The 27,759-nt window shown below is 44.5% G+C and overlaps 1 long non-coding RNA gene across 2 annotated transcripts; it reads left to right on the forward strand.

The window, feature by feature from the left end:
• Nucleotides 1-8: 8 nt before the first annotated feature.
• LOC129145464 (uncharacterized) lies at nucleotides 9-27,180 on the forward strand. Of its 2 annotated transcripts, none has more exons than XR_008551040.1 (4): nucleotides 9-37; nucleotides 6,702-6,758; nucleotides 8,475-8,531; nucleotides 26,909-27,180. It is a non-coding gene; the product is annotated as an uncharacterized LOC129145464 (long non-coding RNA). The 2 variants fall into 2 exon arrangements; XR_008551039.1 differs by lacking the exon at nucleotides 26,909-27,180 and adding an exon at nucleotides 26,303-26,324.
• The last annotated feature ends 579 nt before the right edge of the window (nucleotides 27,181-27,759 follow it).

Consider the following 27,759-nt stretch of genomic DNA (forward strand, 5'->3'; position numbering starts at 1 on the left):
AAGGTCTGAGAAAGAGCAGATGAGATCAAGGTGTGAGGTGAGACTACCTCCAAGCTAAGTGGGGGGAGAGCAGAGAAGATGGGATGGACTGTGGGCTATTCGCGAATGGAACTTTGCACCTGGGCCAGAGGAGAGGGAGAAGATGTGTTTGTTTTTTAAATGTCTGTCTTGACCAATGTGGGAGACATTGATACTGTTAACTAAGAGAGAGAATACAGGGGCAAGTGTTTTTTTTTAATGGGAGAGATAATCAATTTGGCTTTGGAAATTTTGATGTTGAAATGCTCTGGGGAAATCTCATTGTAGTCATCTTATGGGTACTTAACAGTAGGTATTTCTCACATAGCTGTAAATAAAAGAGCATTGTTATAGATTAAGATGACAAAGAAAACAAAAAGGTAAAGTAGAAAAAAATACTATCGAAATAATCAGAAAAATACACAGGTAAGATTAAGAACAATGTTATTATCTATTCTTGGCAAGGACTAAGGGCTGCTGGGAATATTTAGTGGGACCATCTTTTTTGAGGCTATCTATGGACAACTTTAAAAAATGTGCATGTGGTTGGTCTCAGAAATTCAGTTGCAAGGAAGGCCCTTGCCATGTTTATTGTGGTAGAAAATGTTGAAATAAGGCTAGTGTGCAAAAATTGGAAGCCAAACGTGTAAGAATATTGACACAACTGTACAATGAAATACCGTGCAGCCATTAACATGATGCCATTGAATTATAGTGATTTGCAAAGTGTAAATTTTACAAAGGATATCCAAGTCATGTGTAAAGTGTGATCAAAGGAAAATGGAAATTTTTATTCCCCAAATGCAGTATATTTTTAAATGATTTATTTATGTATATAAGAATGGCATACAGGCCAGAGGTGTGGAGGGGTGTGTGTGAGAGGATTCACCAGAGATAGAGTGGGGAACAGAACAGGCAGACTGACTGAAATACACTGCTAAGGGGAGCAGCAGGTGAAACAGGAGAGGTCTGCTGTGCCATGTGGGTAGTAGTTCCCTGGCCGGGCATAGACCTCTTGCTGCAGTGTCTGTAGATAGCTCCACAGCGCTGTGCCCAACCCCTTGCACCATCAGGGAGGCCCCCCAAATGCAGCATTTTTCACAGAAAAAGTCCATAGTGTTAATTAGGTGGTTACCTATTAATGGTGATTATCTAAAAGTCTGAATCTCAGGTTTTTGTATTCTTTTTGCCTATAGCACTTTCCAGCCTTCTGTGATACTTGTATAAAGTCTTAAGATTTAATGTATGGGGAAACTAGGATCACTTTTACAAATAAATAGATCTAAAGTTTAGAAGGTAAATACCAAAGATAAGAGAATTGGGAATCACTGGCTTATTGTTGAGGGGGCCTTGAAGAATGGCTTACAACAGCCACCATGAAAACAGGACAGGGAACTGCTGGAGTCTGAAGAAGGGAGTATTAAGTATCTGACCATTCCAGACAGCTAGTTATGTGATTCTTGTCAATAATTCTGATATGAAGCAGTGGTGAAGAAGATAAAGCTAAATTAAAACAGTAAGAAAAAGCACAGTTGAGGAGAAAAAGTGTCACTGTAGTTGTTCAGGGTCTAGACTCTGAAATTAGGATCTGGGGTTCAAATCCTGACACTCATGAATTAAGGATGTGGCTGGGACAAGCGTGGGACAAATGCCATCGACAGAGCCCTGTTCTCAGGAAGTCCTGCTCTGCTGACACTATCATGGTTCTTAATAATGTCTCCTTTGATCCTGAGCTTACTAAGTCTGGTGGGACAACAGAGCATGTATGCATTCAGAGGAAGCATGCATATGTGCATGATCAAGCTCCCCCCTTGCTGCCTTATTTGTGTAGAACATTCAGGAAGATTCCCTGCCTACTTGTGCTCACGTTGAATCTTGCTGAATAATTCGGCATCGTGGTTCCATGGAACTCTGCTAATGTTTCATATCAATATGTCTGTTGCTGAGTATGTGGAGCTCTGACAGCCCCAAGAGGGCCATGCTTTCCCTTAGCCAGAACTTACTTCCCACCCAGAAGACAGTGGCCTTCTACAACACATAATCCATAAAGGGAGACTGTCCTGTCATTGTTACATGCATGACTCTGGTATTTGTCAACCACTTACTCTGGAGACCGTGATATACCAGGGAAGAGAAAGCGGGCCACCTATATCCTTTCCTTCCAGTCTTTCTTTCCTTGCCAGTAAGTTGAAGATAAAGAGTGTTGATAGAGCAGTTGCTGATCAAGGAGTAAAATAACTAAATCTGTGCGGTGTTGTCACTGTTTTGGTAAGGATAATTTAAAAATGCATGTACAAACTAAATAATTCTGGTGATTTTGTCTATAAGTTAAATATTCTTACTTGCATTGAAGACTGGGTTTACCCAATATAAAAATGAATAAGAACATTTTAGCTAATGTTCACTTTTCTTTACTCACAATGATAATTTCTATTGTTTTTTACAACAAATGTTTTTATTTATTTATTTTTAAAAAGATTTATTTATTTATTTTTATACAAGAACTGGGGTACAGGCCAGATGCATGGGAGGTGAGAGGATTCATCAGAGACAGAGCAGGGAACAGAACAGGCAGACTGACGAAATACACTGCTGAGGGGAGCAGCGGGTACAACAGGAGGGGTCTGCTGTACCATATGGGACCCTCTCTGGCCGGCCGGGATCAAACCGGCGCTGTAGAGGCTGCGGACAGCTTCACAGTGTGGCACTCAACCACCTGTGCCACCAGGGGAGGCCCACAACAAATGTTGTTAAAGGAAAAAAACTTTATATATTAGTGCTTTCAAGAGCATTTCCCCCGAAGTTTTTGAGCACGGGGCCCTGCACTGGGCTCTGTATTTATGTAGCAGGCTCTGTCAGGGAAAGCTTGGGCAAGCTACTCAAGTTTACTTCTTTTTCTGTAAATTGATGCAAAAGATGAGATAGTTAATATACAGAAAGGGCTTTTGATAAAATCTCACACACACATTGCTATGTGTTTACCATTCTTTTTAAAGGAACAGACACATGGTTGAATCTGGAGGTAAAGAAGCAAAGTCAGAAAAACTAATAACGAGAAAACGGAAGATGCTTAAGCGCGTGGAGGTCCCAGGGAGGGCATACATGGTTCTCAAGGAGTCACAGATGGAAAGCTAAGAAGTTGGGCTAGAGAATGGGCTTTTCCAACTTAAGAGTTTGTCAACAAGATGGTCTTAAGTGATGACAAGTTCTAGGACATTGCTATGGGATTGGGTCACTTAAATGGAATAGAGGTTAAATTTGTTAGAGTAGAGGAAATCAAGAAACTTTGAGGTTATTAGATGAGTCATCCTCTTGAAAATAAAGCCATTTGGCTTGATGACAGACATTAGGGTAGGGAGAGCACTTAGGAGCCTGGGGTCAAAGGTCTCTGGGATTCCGTGAAAGTGACTGAGGTCCATAAAGCTGGCTGCAGAGGGACTGGCGAGAGAGTAGCAAGCACATTTGGACTTGCTCAAAAGCCTCCAGAGAAAAGGAGAGTGGAACATAGCTATCTGTTCTGACCTGAAGCTAGGCTTTCAGAAGGCTGAAAATGACTCACTAAAATTTAATATAGGAAGGCCCAAAAGCATATATTCAGTCTAGGCAAGTAGATTGAAACCAGAGGCTGATAGGGAAAACATGATGATCTGGGGGGAGGAAATAGGATCATGGACACAAGTGTGAGCCAAAGGTCAGAGATCAGCAGAGCAGAGAGGACAACGGCACATGGAGAGTCATGAAATTAGGCGAGTGGCCAATACTTGGGTGAAGCCCATTGGATCAAGAGGGAGCCCAGCTGAGTGCCTGGTGGCTCCTGCTGCTGGCATCCTCAAGTGGCTCCTGGGGCCAGTGTGCTGTTCAGAGTCCTTCTGACCCCTGCACCAGAAGGTGACCACTGCTGCTGAGTTCTCTGGAGGCAAGCAGCCCCTACCAGCCCAGGGGTTATAAACATGTGGCAGAAACACGCCCCAAGGTTACCAACGTCTGCATGCTTTTAGGGCATACATGTTTAATAAAAAATCACTTGAGCTTCTCAGGTCCTCAGAGGCCCCAATCTGGTCTTTGTATGTGGGGGACACTTAACCATTCTCCTTGCCAGGCCCTCATGGGCAAGCTGATGCCAGGGGAGGCCTTCATGAGGCTGTCCATGGCCAAGGCCAGGTGCTCTGTCCTTGTGGGCACCCATGCAAATCTCCCACCTGAGTCCTCCTTCCTTGGAGTGCTGTCATCTCGGGGATCAGGTGTGTGGTGTTCTGGGAGCTCTAGGCCTCTTCTGTCCTCCTCAACCTTCCTGAGGACCTGGTCACCTCCTCAGGGACAGAAACAGGCCTCCTCCTTGACCAGTCCTTTTCATCCCTAACCCTGCACCGCAAAGCCACCCAGCTCCTTCCCTAGTGACATATCCCATTTAATCACTCAATTGTCCATGAGTTTTAACGAAAATAATGGTACCTGGCAACTTCTCCTATGTGCTATGAAACAGAGGTAAATAAATGCTTTTAATCGAGCAAGGAAACTTAGACCTCAAGGACACAAACCTGGGGAAAGAAGCTGCGAGTGGCAGCCGAAAGGCCTTTGTGCTGAGCCCACTGCAGAGAAAAACAAGACCTAGGTAATTTCTGAGTCAGTTATTCTGCTCCATTAAAGTCTCAATAAATTGTCCCGCTCTATGCAAATTCTATGGAATGTGAACATGGTCTTCGGTAAACTGGGACTCATGTCAGCAGGGGACGAGGATGAAGAGGTGATGTCCCAGAGGCCTGTCACTGTGGCTGGGAGAAGGCTGCTCAGCCTGAGACAGGAGCTGACCAGTCCCTGGGCAGTGAATCCCTCAGAGGAGCCAAGTCCTTACTGTGCCCGGTGACCTTCTGCTTCCTGCAGTTACCCAGAAAATGACATTAAACCCAATTGCTCCATGTGCTCAGGCATACAAATGGATATCAGAAGGCATTTGCCTGAGGTTGGGGGTGATAAAGAGAATGTATTTCCGAGCCAAATACAATAAGCAAAGTGCACAAACCTTCTCCGGGTTACTTATTAGCCCAGGGAAAAGGGAGTTGGGGGTGGGTGACTAGGGCGGGAGATGAGGCTGGAGTCCTCCAGCCGACCTGGACTCCAGGCAGATCTGGGTCTCGCACTCTCATTATGGGTAACAAGATGGAGAAGTTAGCATGCTCTTTGATTTTTTTTTTTTTAAATGGGAAAACAGCCCTCTGGGGCTCTCATTCCCAGTTAACACTACACCACCTGAGCTCTCAATGCAGCTTCAGGGTCAAGACCAGACTCTGAGAATAATGGCGACTGTTTGTTGTACCCACACAAAGAAGCCATGGATTCTCTTCATTTGTGTCTCCCCTATTCTTATCTCATTCATTTCCAGAAATATAACAGGTCCTTACCTTTAGTTTTCTGTGAGTGTGTGCGTGCATGTGTGCATGCGTGTGTGTGTGCATGCATGTGTGTGGGTGTCTTATGACCTTGGCAAGGGGCATGAGTAAAGAAATCAATATTTGTTTTCAAATGTGAAATTTACAGGAAGGGCCTGGGGGAGGAGAGAGAAGTCGAGGCATAGAACTGGGAAGCTCAGGAAGAGGAAAATGGCAGCCAGAGGGGAGGGAGGAGTCTATCCCAGAGGGAGGAGCTCCTGGAAGCATCAGCCCTGAGAGGAAGCAGCTCCTTGGAGGGAGGCTGAGGCCAGTGCAGGGGGTGATGAGCAGGATGGAGCTGAGGATGGTGCTGGCAGTGGCTGGCTGGGCCTACAGGGTTTCCTTTGAGAAGTTGTGGGGACATAGGCCCACTTCCCAAGAGGTGAAATCAGACTGGTGCAGACCTGTCCTCCAAGACAGGACTTGCAGGCAGTAGAGAGTCTTGAAATCCATCAGAAAGCAGAGTTTTGCTTCATGCAAATTCCCAGGTTTTCCACAGTGGCTCAAACACAGGGGCAGAGACTGTCCTTGAGGGGGAGGGCTGAGGGTGGCTTGGATGATGGAACAATGGTCAAGTGGGCACATCTCGGTGTCACTGTCCAGCCAGAAAGCAGAGCAGGAGCCCGTGGCACTGGTTGGACTGTCCTGAGAGGGGGTGGTGAGTCTGGCGAGCATGTGGGGCACTCACGCCCACCAGGACTGAATTTGGGATAGCAAAATTCTGAGTGTGCCCCATGCTGGAGACAGCTTCTGCCCAGAGCCTCAGAGAACCTGCAGGTTCAAGGTCCCGGGGGCCTCCAACTGATCAGAACTGAAAATGTGCAAGAAGTGAGAAGCACAGAGAAAGACAAGGACTGGCAAGTCCGCATTTTGGGTTTTCTGAATAAAGCAATGGTAGGATCCATGTTTGCCTTTGCAGATGGAGGAGAAGGTGAATTAAAGCAGTGGCAACCCAGGGATTTGTGACTCGCTAATTGTGGAGTCCTCAGAAAATAACCCAACCTTGGTAGTCCTCAGTTTCTGCATCTTCAAGAAATCACATTCCATGGAGATGACTCATCTATAATTTAGGAGTCTGAGAAATACTTTAAACATTTCTTTAACTCAACTTGAGCCTAATTCTGTTTTCCCACTTTTCTGAGCAAGGTAGAAATTTAGTCTTACTCATTAATGGGATTCCCCACCCTTGGACTGGCAAACATCAGGGGTCTCATGCAATGCCAAGGCATCTAGAAGTTTCTTTTATTCATTTGGCAGGTGCTTTTTCACACCTAATTGAATCAAGCACTGGCACAGAAGATGTGAGTGAAGAAGGTAAGTGCCTTGTTCTCAAAGAGTTTATATTCTGTGGGAGGCGGAGGGGAGAGGGAAGTGTGTGTGTGTAGGGGGGAAGGGCAGACAACAGACATATAAACAAATGAATCAGCCAATAAATATGATGATCTCAGGAAGAGGTCAATGTTGTGGTCTTGTGGGACCCATGAATGACAAGGTGCTCCCTGCCTCAGATCTGAACCAACAGAGAGACAGACGTATGACTCACCCCAGCTTTGTGGCTCATCAAAGCCAGGTTGGAGGATGTGGCTCAGGAGGGTAGCAACGATGGGCCCCATGCTGCTCTACCCTAGAATTAGACAGACTTGCAGATCTAGTCCCAGGCATTCACCATGGCCTTCCCCCATGAGGAGCAGAATCTTTACCACTAAGCCTTCTCCTTGGTCCACCACAGACCAGCTCTGATACTTTCTGCATGAAACAGATCCCAGAAGACAGGGAGAGGCTGTTCCACACAGTCCCGGCTGCTTCTCTGAACTCTCCAGTCAGATAAGCAGCACTGGCCCTGCAGAGAAGGGGGAAGGCTGGGGGAGACGGCTATTGTTCCTCCATGGGGCAAGTCTCCTAAATCTATGTAGAAATAATACAAAGTCAGAGGCTAGAGTTTGGGCTGGGAGGTGGGAACAGAGAGATGATCTCAGCCAGGAGTGGCTGGGAAAGGCTGCCTGAGAAGGGCATGTTCAATCAGAGTCTCAAGGGCCGGAAAGAACCACTATGTGAATATTTGGGGAAAGAAGCTCTCGAGACCAGGGACAGCGAGGGTGCCGGGGACACAGATGGAGTAAGGTTGGTGAGTTCAAGGAACAGAAAGAAGCAGAGTCCCTGGAGCAACTGGCAAAGCGGGGAGAGATGGAAGAGGGCATCAGCAATGTAGAGTCTGGGCTCGTGGGCCCTCTGTGGGTGCAGGTGACGAGACCGGATCTTCTAAATGAAGCAGTGGCCCCTGGAGCAGCTCTAATGGGAAGAACTCAAGCAAGGGAACCTGCCAGCCAGGAAGAAAGCACACCTCTTGGTTCCTGGGCAACGTTCTTCCTGTTCTGCGTGGTCTTTCTCCGAAAGGGAGGGATTTGTTACCCCCGCCCTAGCTTCCTCAACCAGTCCTAGTGAAGATGAAGACACAGCACCAGTGACAGGGGATTGGAAAGTTGCAAATGTCATTTGCAAATACATGTATCTGCTGGAACCCTCCAGTCCCTGTCTGGCTGCTGCAGGCCATGGCCAGAGCCTGCACTTGACAATGAGCAGCCTGGGGAGTCGAAAACGTAGGAGTCCAGCCCCCCTGGAACTGGAAGGCTCTCCAGAGAAGACAGACTCACCCAAACTTCCTGCTTTGAGAGGAAAACTGGTCCAGCAAAATGAGGCCTCCTGGTCAGGGGGTAAGAAAAATGGGAGTACACCTCAAACATGTGGGTCCCTTTTCTAGAGTTCATTCCATTGTACTATGTTAAGGCAAAGCCTTGTTTTCCTAACACAGACTGCATTTTCCTAAAAAAATAAGAGAATTAACAAGCATTTGTGAAACATCTATTATCTTCCAGGTTTTTCTTTGTCCTAATTCCACCTTCACACCATAGTTAATTTTCCTTTATTCTTCCTTCTAGATCACTCTTGGTTTCTCCCTTTTGGTCTCTTAGTTATTTCTGAAGAACCTCCAGTTCTTGCATCTGCCTGATACTCTGTTTCTCCTTCTCCAAGCAGGCCACCTGTAACTGCCGTCCCCATGTCACCAGCTGGTTGTGAGAACTAAATGAGGTAACAAATGCAGAACACTTTGTAAACTGTAAGATCTTACTGAGTTGTAAGGAGAAATGTTTTTATCATTAGCTGATGGAAGGTAAGAAATCTTCAGGCTTGCCCTTAACGATGCAACCTCACCCACAATTCTAGCCTGGCCTCCCCAACTCTCCCCAGCCCCCTGCTCTGCAGTTTATCTTCCTTGCCTCTGTTTTCTCTCTTCCCCTTCTCTACCCTGACTCCCAGGGGAAACAAACCCTGAGCACAGCAGCTGGTAGTCAGCCAATTGCCTGCTTTTTTGACCTAATTATCTCAATGGGCCTGCCAGGGGCACAGGAGGTCAGGGCATGGATGGGAGGTCACACCACAGACCTGCAGTTCCATGGGGGACAGGCCTCCCTCTGGCAGCCTCCCAGCACTTTGGCCGATCCCACTGACACAGGATCCTAAATCAAGGCAGGCCAAGAGGAGAAAATACAGAGGAATAGGTTTACAGTAGGGTGTCCTAACCTAATCTAATTTGGGCCAGATAATTCTTTGTTCTGGAAACTCTTTGTTCTGCAGTGTCCCTGGCCACTGGATGCCAACAGCACTCCCCACAGCTGTGACAACCAAAAATGATTCCAGAAATTGCCAAGTGTCCCTTTGGTGGTGAAAGTAATTACTCCCAGTAAAAATCCTCTGTGTAGAGTATTGTAGATTTGACTATAATGAATGGTGAAGTAAATACCAGTTCAACTTTTTTTTTTTACACTTTGGGTCTATTTTTACACTTTTGGGTCTATTTTTACACTTTGCTCTTAATGTTCTCTATGTGTGCAATAGTAGGTAACTGGAGGACTTTTCTCTGATTAAAGGTGGATTTGTTTCAATGTGATTGGCATATTAGGGAACAATTTAAGCATAATGCAAAATTTGCTTTGCTTGTGCTTGATTTAACCCTCCAGAAACAACAGATGAATACAGAATGTGAAGTCCAGCTGAGCTGAGCTACACCGAGATACAGAAAACAGACACACATCACACATTATAAGGGCGGAGAGCAGGGATAGCACTTTCCTTTCCTTTTGTACATAACTGAGACAATAAATTCTTTTCACAGCCTTCCCCTTTTCTTTCCTTTGCCCAGTAGATGGGGACAAAGAGGACAGAAGATGATTAGAGGCAGGTGGATGGGTAGCGTTGAGTTTGAGGCTGGAGAAAGTTTCTGGATTGTTAGTAAAGAGAAGATTATAGAAAGTAAAAATATATGACTGAGCCAATGGATGGAGATGATAAAGAAGAGAATCAGCCAATTTGAGAAGGATTTTCTAACTGGGGCAACAATAGAGTAGACTGCTTGGGATGGAGTGAGCTCCTTCCTCCTGGGTGATTTCAAGAGGGGACTGTATTGTGTGAAGAGAGTGGAGGGCAACAATGGGTAGGAGTTTGACTCAAAGACATAGATGTTGTTCCTCACGACTTTAAAATTTTGTAAGTCTGTGGAAGTTGCTGTAGGTCATGACAATTTTGAATAAAGAACTGAGTCCTGGAACTGGCATATTAGGAGATTTAATCCAGAAGGTCTGAGAGACCCTTTACAGAAGGAAGAGGCCATGGAGACACTTTCAGGGGGGAGGCCTCATCTCAGAGTCCCTGTCAAGGCAACATTTATGCTGAGGTGAAGCATTAGAAAGAATGTGTGCCAGGGATGCCAAGGAAGAGGAACCAACGGGATTGAAAAATTAATCAGAGTTGGGGGCAAGGGTGAAGAAGATGAAGAAGGCATGGGGAAAAAACAAAGGAAAGAAAGAAAACCAAAAAAATCCACAGAATCCAAAATGATACCCTAAACAAAACAAAACAAAACAAAACAAAAAATCCACTGTTATAAACATGGGTGGCTAGAATGATTGCCAGCTGCTGGAGAAGATGATGAGTCTTGTTTCATGCTTGCTATGCTATTTTTGAGATGGTACATGCTGTAATCTACTTGATGATAGCTTATATGTAGTAATCATTATATCTTAAGAAGCATCTAGCACAGTGCTGGGCACAGAGTAGGCACCAAATGATATGTTGACTGATAGTTGAAAGGATCCTGTACAAATATATAAACCCTAACATCCCAGGCTCTATCTATCTATCTATCTATCTATCTATCTATCTATCTATCTATCTATCTATCTATCATCAATCATATTGAAAAAGTGAACATTCCCATCTTGGTCGGCTCATATTCTAGGTTAAATAAGTCCATGTGACATTCTGATAGAGACCAGTTCAGGGTAGAGGTGTGGAAAAAAGGGAAAGGTATTTGTGGTTTATCAAGATATTAATATCTACAGATAATGTTGTGCAAGAGCAATGCTCATATTGTCTACACAGATTGAATTCTAAATGACAGCGAGATATTCTAGTAGAAATGGCCAGAAGGCAGTTGACTACATTCACCTAGAGGTAAGAAAAGAATGCGGGGCTGGAGCTTTAGATACAGGAGACTGGGCCACACAGGACCCTTCCGCAGGCCCAGGTAGGGAAAGGAGTGAGTGAGGGCTGGTGAAAAGTGAGATAGGCCTTGGGAAGTGGGAGGGAGTGTCCTGGAGGGCACACAGTGTTATCAAATGTCCAAGGCTGCAGAAGATCAGGAGGAGAGTTCTGAGAAATGTATTTGACCTGCACTGAGACAGCACTGAAGGCAGCATCAGAGAATGTAGTTCTAATGGATGATGAGGTTGCAGGTTGTCACCAAATCAGTGGGCAGGAATAAGAGGGATGTACAGACCTAGGCTGGCAATTATTTCTGTGACTCGAAGGTGAAATTTAGAGGTGTATGGTTAAAATAAGTGTTTCAGCATGTAAGGCCTCAGAGAATACAGAACAAGACTATTTAACAAAGATGTTTAAAGGAGACTTGGTTTGAGTTTGGTCCTAAAAATGAGAGACCTGGCTGGGCAGGGAGCATGGATGGAAGCTGATGTGTATACATTTGTCTTGCGGTCAAATCTAGGAGTCCTCAATTTAGTAAACTTATTTTGAGAGGCAGAAACTGTATACAGTTCAAGTCAGGAAGATTTTCTTGGAGTGGCCTCTGTTTACCTCCAGTGTCCTCAGAAAGTAAGAAGAAAGTTAAATAATCAGCAGTAACTATCAGTTCACAGGTGCAAATTGTGGCAGTGACACAAAGCTCAGACTTCCTGGTCAGAGAGTTGGATTTCTTGAATATCCTGAGCAACCTTAGGATATGTATTCAATACTCCTTGATATGTGTTCAATACTCCTTTCTAAAGTTTGGTGTAGGGGTTGTTGACAAACCACTCATCTTGTTACTTAATATGATTATCATACCACCCAGTTCTGCACTATCTTTCGGGAGGGGAAGACTCAGTGAAGTTCTTGACCAAGGTTGTTCAGGTACCGCGGAGAGATGTGAGTTAAACCTAAGTTGTTCAGATATCAGAGTGTGTGCTCTTTTATTCTTTTCCTTTCATATTTGGGAGCATTAAAAGTTCCTTTTCACATGCTAGCTACTTCTTATGGATTGGACACTAAACTATACTTGCCTTTCTTTTTCTGTGTGTGTAGACATGTTTACTGAGGTGGTGGGAGTAGTCTGGAGAGAAGGGTACAGAGATAAATAAGGCAAAGATTCTGTCCTTGAAGTGGCCATGGTCCAGGCTAATGGGGAAGGAACTGTGTGGACAGGTAATTAAAATAAAATGTGATAAGCACCAGAATAGACTATAAACAGAACGCCATGGCAGCCCAGAAGTGAGAGGAACTATCCTGGGGAAAACTGGGAAAGCTTCACAGAAGAACTGACGTTGTCTTGGATTCTGAAGAGTAAGCCAGCATTTGTTATGGGGACGACAGGGAAAAGGCATTCCAGTTGACAATAACAATGGGCTCCAGTGGAAGCAACAGCATGGTATGTTCCAGAACAGGAGCTGCTTGGAGGCTCGGGATTTAGGTATTTGTCAAGGGGAGTAAAAGACGAAAAAGAGGGTAGAACTGAATTGCTAAGGCTAAAGAGCCTGGGCTTTATTTTTGGGTGATGCGTAAATAGCAGAAAGTCTTGGGTAGTGAAATAAGCCGATACATTTTTTTCTCTATTTTTTGAGGTAGCATTTCTATAGAGATGTAATACACATATCATGATATTCACCTATTTAATGTGTGCGAGGCAATGGTTTTTGTAGACTCACTAAGTTGTCAGCCATCATCACAGTCAATTTTGGAGCATTTATCACCCCAAAAGAAACCCCACACCTTTTAGCAGTAACACCCTTCCAGGCCTTCTTCCACCCATCTCTTCCCAGCCCTCAGCCACCACTTATCTATCCACTTTTTGTCTTTACAGCTTTGCCCATTCTGAACATTTCATGTTAATGGACCCATGTTTCCTTTGTGAGTGGCTTTGTTCATTAACATAATGTTTTCAAGAGTCTTCCATGTTGCCAAACAATGCTCCATTGTATGCGTAGACCATAGACCACATTTGATCTGTCCATTCACCACCTGATAGACACTTGTGTAACTCCTTCCTCTGGCCACTCGGTAGGACCCTTTGCTGAACATTCTAATACATATTTTTATGTGGACCTATGTTTTCATTTTTTGTCAACAGATACCTGGTTGCAGAATTGCTTGGTCATAAGATAAAGTTATGTCTAACCTTTTGAATCTTTCCCAAAACAACTGCATCATTTCACATTCCCACCAGCAATGTGAAAGGGTTCTGATTCTCCTTGCCAACTCTTGTTATTATCTGTCAGATTTGTGTTTCAGAAGAATTACTGGGCCAGCAGTAATTCTTATCTGGGTAATGTTGTTAGAGACCACATGAACTTCTTGACTCAATGTCATGAATTTACAACTGGGGCGGTGAACATCTTCAGGATAAAATCGCTTCTTTCCTTACACAAGTGACAACATGATCCTTCAGGGGTCCTTTAAAGCCACTCAGAAGGCCCTCCATCCAAGGAGAAATCTATTTATAGTGTTTACTGTTGCTGAGCTCCAGGGTTGAATGGTAGTCATGAGAACTTCTCTAGTTGAGCTATGAGACCAGGGACCAATGGTCACATTTTCACAGGGAAGAGCTCAAAACAGACAGCAAACCCTTCTGGCAGAGACTGAGAAGGGATGACAGTCATCAACACCTTGGTACTGGCTTCCTTGGGATGGGACAGAATATAGTGGCTAACCTTCCTTTGTCAGTCTATAAGAGATCTGCCAACCAGCACCACCATCAAATATACAATGCTCCTCTCATGAAGGTATTCTCTGAGGACACTGGAGAATGTCACTTTCCATGTAAGTCCTTGCTGTCTCCCAGTGTTCTCTGAGGCTCTGGGATTGTCTCAGTCTATCCTCTGTGCAGTGCCCCTGTAATAGTTTTCTCTTGTGCTCTGTGGGTCAAGGCTCACCTACTGACTCACCTCTCCTTGCATAGCAGAAGTGTAGAAGATTCTTAGTAGCATCACTAAGTCTCCGTGAGCATTCATTCATTCAATGAACATTTGTAGGTTCCCACCCCCCATTGCTACCCTGGTTCTGAGCTCTGTGCCAAGTCTTTCTTTTCTGGATATACTAAATAAGACAAAGCTCCTCATCTCAGAGACTGTTCAGTCCAGGTAGAGGCTCTGTAAATGTGTGTGGGTGTAGATTTTGATTACAAATGTAGTCATTTACCCTTGAGTTAGAATTGTACTCTTTATAAATTCTGTTCCTATTGGCATCAAAAGGTAGAAAGCAGACTTTCCTCTTCTGAAACAAAATAGAAGGGCATGTGTGTGTGTCCTCCAGACATGAAAATCCATAGTCTTAAGGCCCCCACCCTTCAATTGCCATCTCCCCTACTTCCACCAAAAAACAACTAGTCGGCTATAGGACAAAGGAAGAAGAAATAGTGGGTCAGCAAATCCCAAAGTTTATACAAATAAAGCACACACCAGTGCAATAAAGTGTGTTAGACAAAGACTTCCCTTTAAAAGCAGGAGCTAGAAAATGCAGGGGATCACAAAAAAAAAAAAAAAAAACCTCCAAAAAAAAAAAAGAAAGAAAACCAAGGAAGCAATGCTTCTCTCCCAATTATTGTGCACTCTCAGCTGTATTTTGTTGACCTCGCTGATTTCAATCAGCTTTCAGCACATCCAGCCTTCACCTGCTATGAATCAAAACCTGGAGGGCTCTCTGTTCTCTGTGCTCAGAAAAAAACCCTTTGATAAGGTTGTTATGGATGCAAGGCAGAGCGGGTTGGCTGGGTGCTTTACTTAGACCAGCATTACACATTTATGATGCAAACCAATGAAGAAGCCAGGCTCAGAGTTCATGGCCTGAAGAGGGGGCCAAGTCAGGAGTGCTGGGGGTGGGGCGGGGCTCATGGAGGATGGCACACTTGCCCCTGCTGGTCTCACCCTATTGCTGGGTAAGGGCTGGTGAGGGAAGGGCAGGTGCTGGGAGGATGTGTCAGCAGGTGTCTTTTGAGTACCTCAGCACCACGAGGCTCCTTCAGTCCCTCTGGGCTCCTGGGTGGATTGACTATTTTTGAGGAAGGTGAATAGACTGAATGTTTGACCATAATCTCCATTAAGACAGGGAGTTTTGGTCCACTTTGCTCACTGGTATGTTCTGATGCTGAGAAAAATGCCTGGCACACAATAGGTATTCAACAAGTGGAATAAATGTCAGAGACCCTCTTTCAAGAGGCATCCTTTGTGGGTGCACAGAGTATGAAGCCATCTCTTCTTGGCACTGGTGAAATTAGGGACTATTCCAGGCTGCTATAGTGACTGACGGCTGGGCGCTGGGGGAGAGTGGGCTAGTGAGTCGGGGAGACAGATGGTGGAGGAGAATCAGGTGGTTCAATTAGCTTCTACAAAAAATACAGATGCTCATATACATATTGCCCACCCCATATCCCTCTACTGTTACTAAGGGAAAGAATGGAAGCCTCTCTCCTTACTTTTTTTTCATAATTGAGAGCCTTAGCATGGATTTTAAAAAATTTCCTTTCTTCCTCCAGACTACCATAGCAGACATCATTCCTATTTGGATGCTCTCTAAGTAAGCTGGGTTTTAACCTCTACCATAATAATGTCTTCATTTGCAAAATGGATTCATAACATTGATCTCATAAAGTGGATAAGAATACATGAAGTCACTAGCACATGAGAAGTCTCCCTGACTGCTAACTAGGACCACGATTACTGCCACAGTTACTACGACTGAAGTGACCACTGCTTCTAGACACAAATGTGAGTCTGGGGTTACCCAGCGTGACTCTGGCCCGAGACTGGGAGAGGAACAGAGTCATTGCTCTTGTCTTAGACCATGACATCTCCTGAGCGGGCTTGCCATTCTCCTGAAACAGAAGGCTTCCCCATGCGTCCATTCTTCAGGCCCAGATTAAATGGGAGCCATCCGTGGGTCTCCCCAAATGCCAGTGCTTACCCCAGACTTGGTGAGCTCCAGGGAAGCTCTTCTCCCTGGTCTCATCACTGCAGAGTTTCCTTAGTCTGGGCAGAGTCCCCGGGCAGCTGCGGCCACGTGGGGTCCCTTGACCATCTGGGCACATGGGGGGGGGGTCACATATGTCAAATGTAAATCTGAGCACATGATCTGTGCCCAACCTCCTGCAACAGGAGGTTGTTCAGGTGGAAAAGTTCATCTGGGGCCCTGTAGGGTAAGTAAATGTTATCAGGCTTTTCTGCCCTCCCGCCATTAGTATTGAAGATGGATCCCTGTGGTCCTGAATACATGCCTGATGGCGGGCACCTGGAGTAGGGTGTGGGCATATGTAGAAGGGATTCATCTGGGCTGAGAGACTGGGCTTATAAGGGTGGCATCATGGGGACACCAGCAGAACCACAAGAAGAGCGGAGAACCAGAGAGAATGCGAGAAAGGCTGGAGGGCCCAGAAACAGTGAAGACTTGCTGGGGGCTGGGAGGCCTGCCAGCCCCCAGCACCCCTGCCTGCTGTGTACCTGGTAAATCCGAATAAAGTCTGCAAAAGCCGCTCAGGGCTCCAGGACTCTCTCCTCTTTTACCCTATCTGCTTGGGTCATAGAGAACCTGCTCCATGCCCTTCCTGCCATTACAGACCCTTGTAGGGAGAAGCAGGTCGAGGTGGTAGAGCGGGAGTCTGAGCTGGGCAGTGTGCTCCAGGCCGGGTGGGGTAGGCTGCCAGTCAGCTGTGTGCTGCTGGACATGTTATGAATTACCTCTGTCGGTCGGTTTCCAAGTCTATAAAGTGGGGGCGTGTGTGATTCATTCCACAGATGTTTATTGGCCACCTCTTGTGCAGGTAAAGTGAGTGACAGCATCACCAGCAGAGGCTTGCGCGTGCTAGTGAATGAGTGGCCTTCAGAACAGTCTGCTCAGAGAGGGCAGGGGAGACAGCCTGCTCTGATTATCGCGTATGATTTAGATGCTGAACCTCCAGTACCTGTCCTCGTCACTGACTCCCTTTTGTTAAAGAGGATATTTAAAAATTGGATTTTTTTGTCCAGAAAAATCTCAGCTCTATGGCGCGGTAGGTCTGGCCACCATATGCTTTTTTTTTTTTATTTTTTATTTTAACACCTAGTCCCTTGAAGATACTCATGCTTACTTGTCTATTGTCCCGTCTCTAATAAATTCCTAACATTCCCTTACTGAGTCATCCTGTCTGTATTTGTAGGTAAAACTGAGGGTCACACCAGGGGACCCTAGACTCACAGGTGCTCACAGGCGCTCACACCACCTTGTCGGCTGTGTGAAGTGAATTCCCACCATCCTCATAATGTTTAGGAGATACAGTCCCTTGTTTGCCCCGGTGGCCAGAGGGGTCCATGACCTCATGGAGCCATGTTCTGTCCAAAGCTCAGGAAGATGGTGACTTAGCCTGCGCCACCGCCTACAGTATAGAGGCTCTTTCTGAGAAGAGCTGGTAAGAGTCCCTCCCAACCCCCCATAGACAAAAACAATAGGTAGCCTGATGATGGGAAAAAGCTCTGAGAAGCCCCTCATTAGTTGATTTCCTTGTGCAAAGGTCACAAGGGGAACTCACACAAACTAGATGCCATTGCTTTCTACCCTACTCCACAGGACAGCCTGCTGGGCTGCAATTATACCTGTGGTCTGTCTCTGGCCGAAATGTCACTAAGCATCACTTAATGACAATAGGAAGGGTCCTGGGGTGCAAGGCGACTCAGTTCAGCATCAGGTCCACCTTAACAGGGACAAGACCAAGTGGGTCACTGACCTCAGTTTCCTCTGAGAGAAAACAGGGCAACATTATACACCCAAAGACTTGGATGAGAATTATTTAAGTCCCAGTAAAAGTCAAATATATAGGACTTCACTGCTGCTTCCTCCCCCAAACACTGATGTTCTCTGGGCTTGATCTTTATCCCTTTGTCTCTATCGTGAACTGAGTTGTTAGAGAGAGAGAGAGAGAAAGAGAGGGAGAGAGAGCGCCCCTGAGAGAGGGGGGGCGGGAGGGTATGGGGAGGCGACATGGAGCCTGGCTCCTTCTCTGATCTGTCCTGCGGGAGGAGTCCAGCACAGCAGCCCCTGGCGGCTCACATAATACCATAAGTAAAACACAAACAAAGCAGAGGTTGTTCTGCTTGTCAGCCTCTGAGACCATATGGAGCTGAGACATGATTGTATTACCTCTGCTATACTGCAGTCGAGCTAAACAGAAAAGCCATAATAAACTATTCTGGGGAGGTCCCCAAGCTCCACACACATAGCACAAACAGATAAACAAGAGGGTGGCTGCTTTTCTTTCTTTCTTTCTTTCTTTCTTTTTTTTTTTAAAGGAAGGAGCACTAGAGGGGAAACAAGGGACAGAGAATGAGGAAAAAAAATGGATGGGGGAGAAAAAGGGAGAAAGAGAAAGGCAGAGTAGGAGACAGGGCTGTGGAGCAGGACCCTTCGGAACTGCAGCCCTGGGCTTTGCTTCTTTAAGGATTTATGCCCTCTGGGGGCTGCATGGTCCCACCTAGGTAGATGGTAGAATCTGATTGTAATTTTGGCTTTTCCATGGGGTGTGGGGAGTTGGGAGTATAAAAGAAGATGAAAATGGCATTTAGGAAGATTAGGAGCACCTTAAAATGTCCTCACAATTTCCCTCTCTCCTTCCCTGCCTTGTGCCCCTCCCCCTCGTGATTCTAGACCAAACAGGTTGATAAGACTCTTAACTTCTGACACTGACCCCTTCTCTGGTCTTCAACAGAGCTGGGGTTGAAGCTGAGTGTGTGCGTGTGTGTGTGTGTGTGCGTGTGTGTGTGTGTGTGTGTGTGTGTGTGTGTGTGAGAGAGAGAGAGAGAGAGAGAGAGAGAGAGAGAGAGAGAGAGAGAGAGAGAGAGAGGGAGGATATGAATACAGGGATAGGGTGGGTGGGTAGAGGGGCGCATGGTTCACAGAGGAACTACACCAGCCCCAGGGATTGGATGGGCAGGGAATCTGCCCACTGAAGTCTTCCCAAACCTCAGGGAAAAGATAGAAAAAAAAAAATAAATCAATCAGGGAGTAAGACCTCCCTCCCACCCTCCAGGTGTTGCTTCTGAACAAAGCCCTGATAGTAGGAACAATGTGACGACAAACTCACGTGGAAAGGTCTGTGAGGTTAAAAAAATACCGGATGGGCTCCCTCATAGCAGGAGTTTAGAAACCCTAAATAAGAGACCAGGAAAAAGAATAACTATAATAAAGAAAAAATCAAAATCAACAAGCAACTATAAACCAGAGACGCACTATGGGAGGGGTGGGGGAGAGGAGGGATTGGGGTCAAAATAAGGGGGGTGCAATTGTATGGAGAATATCACCAAGATGAAAATGCATACATTGTGCAAAAATGAAAAATGATGTAAGAAATATATATATAAAGTTATATATTAAAAAAAAATTCCCCCTTTGCATGTTGCTTATTCCAGGTGTGAAGCGCAAATCCAAACCATTTAAGAACTGTTGTCTGTTCTGAAAGGGCGTGCGATTGTAGCGTTCAAAACCAGCGCACCTCCACCAGCCCAGCTTCCGTGGAGGGACTACCTCCAGCACAAGCTCTAGAGCCACTCTAGCATGCTGGCCTTAGAGAAGTTGTGCAGCACAGCAGCTAAGAGTTGAGTGGGCTGTTGAGTGGGTTCAGACCTGAGGTCTGATGCACATCCTCTGTGGGGCCTTTGGGTCTGCAGGGTAGGAAGATGCCAAAAGCTAAGCCCTGGGGCAAGAGCCTTAGACCTCGCTCAAGAGGAAATGGCTAGAATGGGTTGGAATGGGAAGATGGGAGCCTGTGGAGAGAAAAGGAATTGGCGGATATAGGTGTTTTGAAGATTGTTGCCAGGTGATTGATCAGCTGGAGCATTTGGGGGAGGGGGCACTGTAATTGACTCACATTAAAACAGCAAGTGAAAAAATATCAGGCAATTATTAACTTCATGAAAGCAATGTATGAGAAATGAAACAATTATGGTAACCTAGCTCAGCGGTGAACAATACTTACATAGTCATAATAGTATAAACAGACTGTTAATTTAACCCCGAATTGTGATATAATTACTGGAAGGATAGAAGAGAGATAGTAGGAAAAAGATGGCAGTGAATTAAAAAGTGAGATCTTCAACTGCAATAAAAGGAACTAAGTTGAAATTATATAAAAAAAGTGGTTTACTCAAGAAACTGTGGTATAAACATATTATTTAAAAATTGGAGGTAAATGCTAGGAGAGACTACTAAGAGTTGAGAGAGGTCACCTCTGTGTGACTGGGGAGGTCAGAAGGGGCATCAAGGGATGGCTATTATTTGATATGAGTCTTTTGGAACCATTTATTTAATTTTTAAACTAGGTACACAGATTACTTTGATAAATAACTTAAAAGGTAATATGTATAGCATGCTCAGCATGGTACTTGGTACACAATAAATCATATGGAATTAGCCACCATTCTAGAACTGGAATGGATAGAAAGCTTTATTTCACCTGTTCTCTTGTCTGTAGCCAGTACAAGACCTAAATGTCCCCACTGGACTGGCCACATCACAGGGTAAATCTGGCCACATCCAGTGATTCTGCTAACACAACTAGTATGTGCACTGACGGACACATTTCCCGTAGTCCACAATCACTTTGACGTGTAGAACAGCAGGGCCACCTTGGATACAATTGCCAGGGAAAGTTGCCATAAGAGTCTTTTTGTCCTTGCAAAGACTGAATAATGGTTGCCCAAGTATGTCCTTGTCCTGATCCCTGTGACTGTTTCCTTATATGACAAAAGGGACTTTGCAGATGTGATTCTATTAAGGATCTTGAGATGGGAGGGCTATCTTAACGAAATCAGCAGTTTTTATAGGAGGGAAGCAGGAGGTCAAAGTCAGAGATGAAAATAGAGGCAGAGACTGAACTGATCAACTGTGGAAACAGAGGAAGCCACCACAAGCCAAGGAATACAGTGGCCAGTGGAATCTAGAATGCCATGAAAAAGGGTTCTCCCCTTAGAGGCTGCAGAAGGAATCAGCCCCACTCCTAGCACCTTGATTTTAGCCCAGTAAAACTGATTTCAAACTTCTGATCTCAAGCCAGAAGAGATGTGTTGGCTGAAGTCACTAAGTTTGTAGCAATTTGATACAACAACATTAGCATGCAATGAAACCCCAAGCCATAAAAAATGTCTCTCTCTTCCTTGCAAACTTCCACCATCCCAACCAAACTCCATCATGTCTGGGAACCAGGGTCTTCCTGGAAAATGGAAAAAAATGTTTTTGCATTAAAGTGTTATGTGCTATTGAATAAAAAAAAGAAATGTATATTGAAGAAAGACTTCAGAAAAAGAATCTCAAGAGTAGAGAATTATTTTTACTCATTTATGTTTCTAGTACCTAGCACAGTGCTGGTTACTAAGTGGTCGAAGGTGTAGGTGAATGTGTAGGTGGCTAAATATATGAAATAAATAACTGAATAGTGACCCTTGACCCAAAGAGACTCCCTCATTAGAGAAAGATATTTAATACTGATTACTATTAAGAAAGACTTCTTGCTGCTTTATTGAAATCCCCTGAGCTGAATTGTAAATGCTGTCTTTTTTATCCCCTGTGGATTGAGTGAACATCTGGTTATCACCCATATATTAAGTCACTCTTAGTTTTCTTTTTTTTTTTAGCTGAGCAATTCCAAATCAGTGACGTATTCACACCACGCCTCTGGTGGTCCCGGTCAGTACAAGTCCGTTTCCACAATGGGTTTACTCTGGGCTCCCTGGCCAATTGGAACTGCAGTGGGACGGGCCTTCCATTGTATTTTGTTCTCTGATTTTGCACGTACCTGATTGGGGACAATGGACGGAGGGATTCCCTGTCTTTATTGTCAGCCATGTGCTTAGAGAAAGTGAAGCAATCTGAGTCACACAGAGATTGGTCTATATCATGGGCCATCGATGACCTGAGGTCACACAGTGAATACTTTGTTAAAAGCACGGATTTCAGACTCTGTGAACCTGGTTTCCAGGCCTGGTTCTCTCACTGGGTGATCTTGGGTAGGCCACCAAACCTTTTTGTAGTGGCAGGAAGGCACAGAGCAGGATCTCTATGATCTGGGCAGATGGGTAAAGGAGAGTCCTGGAGCCCTTGGTGGCTATTTCAGGCTCTTATTGAGCTTTTCCCAGCCCCCCATGAATCCTCACTCTTCTGGGCTCTCTGGCTTTCTCTTGTTCTGTTGCTTTTTCTTGTTCTCCTTCTTCTATTCTGCTACTCTCATTCTGCTGTTCTTTCTCTACCGGTTCTCCATGACACCACCCTTAAAAGCCCGTCTCTGCCCAGGAGTGGCCACCTATGCATGCCCACACCCTTCTCCAGGTGTCCACCATCAGGCATGCACAGAGCACTGCAGGGATCCATCATCAATGCCAATGGCGGGAGGACAGAAAATCCTGATAATCACTTACCCTACACTCTCTAAATTTTAATATCACCTCCGAGAAAATGAGCCGTCTGCTGCTGTTGTGAGGATTGAATTAGGTGATACAAACAGCACTCTTTCTTGTGTCTGGCTCTTAGTGAGGACCTGTTCAATGCCAATTATTATGGTGAGAGTGGAAAAGGCTATGGCAAACTTACTTGTTTCCTTCCATGGCATCTGGGATCATTTATGAGCTTGGGGTGGTAAGGATTTGGCCATCTTGGACAAGGAGGATCAGAATTCATCCATTTACATTCACGTTGTTCTCTAACAGAGTTCTCAGTAGAGTAGGGCAACACATATACAGTCAACATTACAATACAGTGTGGAAGGAGTTCTGGGGTGCCTTCAAGAGAGGGAGACATTTGAAGCGTCTTAGAAGATGAAAATGTGCTCTCCAGGAGGAAAGAGTGGCACCCCAAACAGAAGAAACACAACTCACAGAGTCACCGAATGTGAAGCAGCATGACTGGACCAAGGAAGAGGCCATTCTCTACCTTCTCCACGCACAGTGGGATTGACCTCCTTAGAGTAGAGTTCCACTGTGTGCCCAAGTGACAATGAGTTGTGAGAAGAAGTCACATGTGTCACTGCTGGCCCAGAGCATTTATTATTGAGGCAAGGTCTTCTGAGGTTTTCCTTTGGTCACAAAGATCAACTGGGCTGCTGTGTTATCTAGTGCCGGAGTGAGGAGATGCAGAACCCAGTCGCCCACTTTCTTCTCTACTCTGCCAGTCAGTTGTTGTTTCAGAAGGTGAGTGTGTGAAGAAGAAGTGGTAGATGTACACAGTGGACTATTACTCTGCTATAAATAAAGATGAAATCATGCCATTTGCCATAACATAGATGGGACTGGAAGGGATTTTGCCAAATGGAATAAGTCAAAAGGAGAAAGGTGAATACCAAATGATTTCACTCACATGGAGGAAAAAGAAACAAAATAAAGGAATAGACAAAACTAAACGAAAACAAACTCCAGAAATCTGACCATAGAATTGAGGCACCAGAAGGAGAAAGTAGGGGTGGAGGTGGGGCGGGGGCCTGATGGTCTATGGTGGAGGATTATAGGTGCTCTGGTGGTGGGTTTGGTATAGTAAATACATCTCAAGAGGTATGATCCTGTACCTCTAAGTCTTACACAGTGTTGTAAACTGTTACTTCAACAAAAAGAAATAAAATTATAAAAAGACTTTGAGATGGTTTGTTACCTAGCATAACCTAGTCCATCCAGATTAATATGTGGGTTTTTTCCCCTTCTTTGCCCAATACCCTCCAAAGACACAACAGCAATAGAGTTGTGGAAACTTCAAGAGCAGCTTTGAATGGGAAACATGAAAAGCGAAGCCTGTTGATATGCATAGAGTTGAAGTTTCCACCCAACTCTTTGGCTCTGTGCAGGACAGGTGTTGTCCAGGGATTGGCTACAAGTTTGGGTGCCTTCCCGCCATGCCAACTGCCTCCCAAATCACTGCCCAGCACCAGAAGTGTGGGTTCATAGAGCTGACGTCAAGTCAACTCTTTATAATAACGACGACTCTCCCTTTGCAGAGTCCCTGCCTAGGGCGACGTGCTTCCACATATTTTATTTCTCTGAGCAATCACAGCAACCCAGTGGAGCTGGTGTTATGATTAGTCCTATTTTACAAGTGAGGAAACGAGAGGTCAGAAAGGTTACATGGCTGTGCAAGCTCACGCGATTAGTAAATTTTAGACATGGTTTTGGATTTAGGACCTGGCACCAACTTATGAGTTCTTCCTGCTCAACTGTTTTCCTTTCTCTCCTCCTCTTTCCTTACCCTAAGGATGGTTCAGTCTGTTTTTCAAAGTACACAGACAAAGACAGAGTTTTCAATTCATGAAAGTGATAGTTTAAGGGACAGGCTATAAGAACTATCCCAACCAGTAGGAAGTGTCCCCCACTCATTCACTCTTCTGCCATCAGAAGGACTGTGAGGTGTATAGTTATTACCATGAAAATACTTTATTAAAATACCAGTGTCTATGACTGCATGCCTACAAATACCTACACTTTAGCTTTCAGGAGTTTAGTTTTTAAAATCAATTCAGAAATAACTTGGGTTGAGTGTCCTTTCTCCCATCTCTTTGGTCCAGCTCGAATGCCGCCTCTGTCATGGAGCTGTCCCTGATTACCTAGGAACTCCATGTTCTCATGGTGCATATCTCTTATTGGTTCTTTCTTGCAGTGAGTTCTGCTATGTTTAGTCGTGACCATGTCTGTCATCCTCTTTAAATGTAAACAGTTGGATAGGGACTGTGACTTGTTGACGGGGAGGGGTGGCAGTGTAGAATAGAAGCCCAGTTCTTGCCTGCACTCAGTAATTAGATAAATTTTGTAGTCTTTAATAAAAACATCACGTCTCTGGGCCTAAATTTTCCCTTCTGTAAAAAATGAGGGTTGAGATATAGGATTCAATGTTCGAGGAACATCTCCCCATCATATGCAAATACTTTTATCTACATGGAATTTCTTTAGAGATGGTCAAAAATATTCATCAGGTTCTTAAAGAGGTCTCTAATCTAATAAATTTTATAAGTCAATGGATTAAAGAATTTCTAGGTTTCCTTCAAACTGACAGTGCAAGAATTTGTTCTTAAAAATCTATCAATCAATGGAGAAGAACAGAGGACTCAGAAACAAACCTATAGCTACACAGCCATTTGATTTTTGACAAAAGTACAAAAGCTATCCAAGAGGGAAAAGAAAGTCAACAATTTTTACCGAAACAACTGAATATTTATATGAAAAAGAAATTTACCTTGACCTCTGCCTCATACTATACACAAAAATTAGTTTGAGATGGATTAAAGACTTTAATACAATAACTGAAACTGTAACACTTCCAGAGGAAAACCTAGGAAATCTTTGTGGCTTGGGAGTAGGTAAAAATATCTTAGTACACTGAAATCAATAGCAATAAGATAAAAATTATATATAAATTAGATTTTTATCAAAATAGAAAGCTTTTGCTCACCAACGACACTATTAGGAAAACAAATAAGCAAGTCACCTATGAAGCAAATATATTTTGCAAAACTTATCTGACAAAGAACTGGCATCTAGGCACAACAAATAACAAATGGGCAAAGGTTTGAGCAGACACTTCGTTAAGGAAAGTTTTCAAATGGCCAATGGACACATGGGGATAAAAAAGGTAAAACAGTGAGAAGTTGGGTCATATCCTTAGCAGAATGGCTAAAATTTACACATCGACAACATAAAATGGTCGTAGAGATGAAGAGCGATTGTAATTTGCATTTGTTGGTGGCTGTGCACAACCACTTTGAAAAAGGATCTGATAGTTTTTTTCTAAAACTAATTATATACATAGCCAATGATTTAGCAATTCAACCCCTTGTCATTTATCCAAGAGAAATAAAAACATGTATCTACAAAGAGATTTATAGAAGGTTCATAGCATTTGAGTAGAGTACCCAAACTGGAAAGAGTCCAGGTGTCACGAGGATGGAAACACACAGAGGAACGACACCACACCACGCGGCAACAAAAAGGAAAAAGCCACTAACGCATGAATCAACACAGAAGAATCTCAAAACACTCCGCAGTATAGGAATTTCTCTAAAGACCAGACAAGTAGTGGGAAAAGTAACAACGGTGGTTGTCTCTAGAGGGTGATTGGGGGACTTCATTTGGAGGGGCATGAGGAGACTTTCTGGGGTGATGATCACATTCTGCATGTTGGTAGTGTTTTGAGTTATACAGGTGTATGTATTTATCGAAACTCATTGACTAATACACTTGAGATTTGTTCATTTCAAGCTATTTAAATTATGCTTCCAAAAAAAGTCCATAACATTGAACCCTAGTGATGTTCTTGCTGGAATATTCAAGGGTGAAGTGCACCGATGTCCACCGTCTGCTTTAAAATGCATCCAAGAACATAAGCTAGATGGATGGCAGCTGCTGGCAATGGCCAGGTAGGGGTATGCCATAAATAAATGTAGCAAAATGTTAATTGTGGAAGTTCACTACAGGTTTATTTTCAACTTTTCTGCTATGTTGAAAAATTTCATAATAACATGTTAGGGGGAGAAATTGCCAGTCACAAAGTCAACCACCAACCATCTACCCAATCAATTAGTAAATCAGCTAATACAGTGTTTCCCAAATTTCACTCACTTGGTTATTCCCTGCAGCATTATATATTTGATAATTTACCTGAACTTGGCTCACTTTTAAAAGTTACGTCTCATTGAATAATATGTGTGAAATTCTATGTGATGTATTAGTTATCTTTTTATACTACACATAGGAACATTAATAGAAAGATCTAAATGTTAAGGTAAAAATGTTCGCCCATATGCCAAGTGTGAATTACAGCACCTACCCCCAAAGTATGCATGGCACATGCTAGAAGTTTGGATATTTGCCACATTCTGGGGGGAATTAGAATCTGGCCTCTGACCTGCAAGAGCGTTAACCATTCCCCATAAATAGCAGGAGGAAGGACAACCTCTGTACCTATGGGAGCAGCAGCCCAGACTGGACACAGTGACCAGGAACTGTCTGCAGCAGGCCTGGCCCGGGGATGGCAAGGGCGGACATCGCTGGCGACACGTGGGTCAACAGCCTGTCTCCTTGCAAGACAAGTGGGGAAGAGACTCTGTGAAGCCATAGGAGCAGACACTCAACCGTGCAGACCCCCAGATTTGCAGGTTTGTTACAGGCTTGGAGGAGGCGAAACACACACATACAATCTGGCCACCTAATCACAGAGCCCCCTGTGGCTCCCACACCCCTCCCCCCTCCAGCTATTCCAGTCCTCTCAATTGTCAATTAAAATAAACAGCCTTGTATTCCACAGCCTGGTTTCAATCTATCTTGGCCAGGAGGATACGCGCAGATTTGTGGCAGTGCCCGAAAGTCCTTGCTCAACCTTTTTAATATCTGAACAAAGCAATCAAACCCGATAAGATCTAACGCGGGCAAGATCGCTCTCCTGTCGCTGGGATGGAAGCTTATTAGTCTGTGGCCCACATCATCAGAGTTATTGTGCCATGTTAAATTTATTGGTACTATCTCACCTCATTAAATACTTAAATAGACCTGACAGGACAGAAAAACGGGCTTTTTAATTTTTTCCCCTTTCCAAAGGGAGCTGGTGTTTCCCATGTCCCAGTTCACCTCTGCGACAGCTGTTGGCAGAGAAATAAGAAAGCAGGGCACTGAGCGGATGGTGAGATTCCTGGGTCCTCCTGACGCGGGCCTGATTGGGTTAGAAAGCAGCCCCAAAGCGTGTCTGCTTCAGGGGAACGGGGTGCCTCAGAGGCAAAGGGGAACCTTAGTGT

Source organism: Talpa occidentalis, unplaced genomic scaffold, assembly GCF_014898055.3.
Source record: "Talpa occidentalis isolate TD23 unplaced genomic scaffold, MPIMG_talOcc4v2.1 talOcc4.12, whole genome shotgun sequence".
NCBI lineage: Eukaryota > Metazoa > Chordata > Mammalia > Eulipotyphla > Talpidae > Talpa > Talpa occidentalis.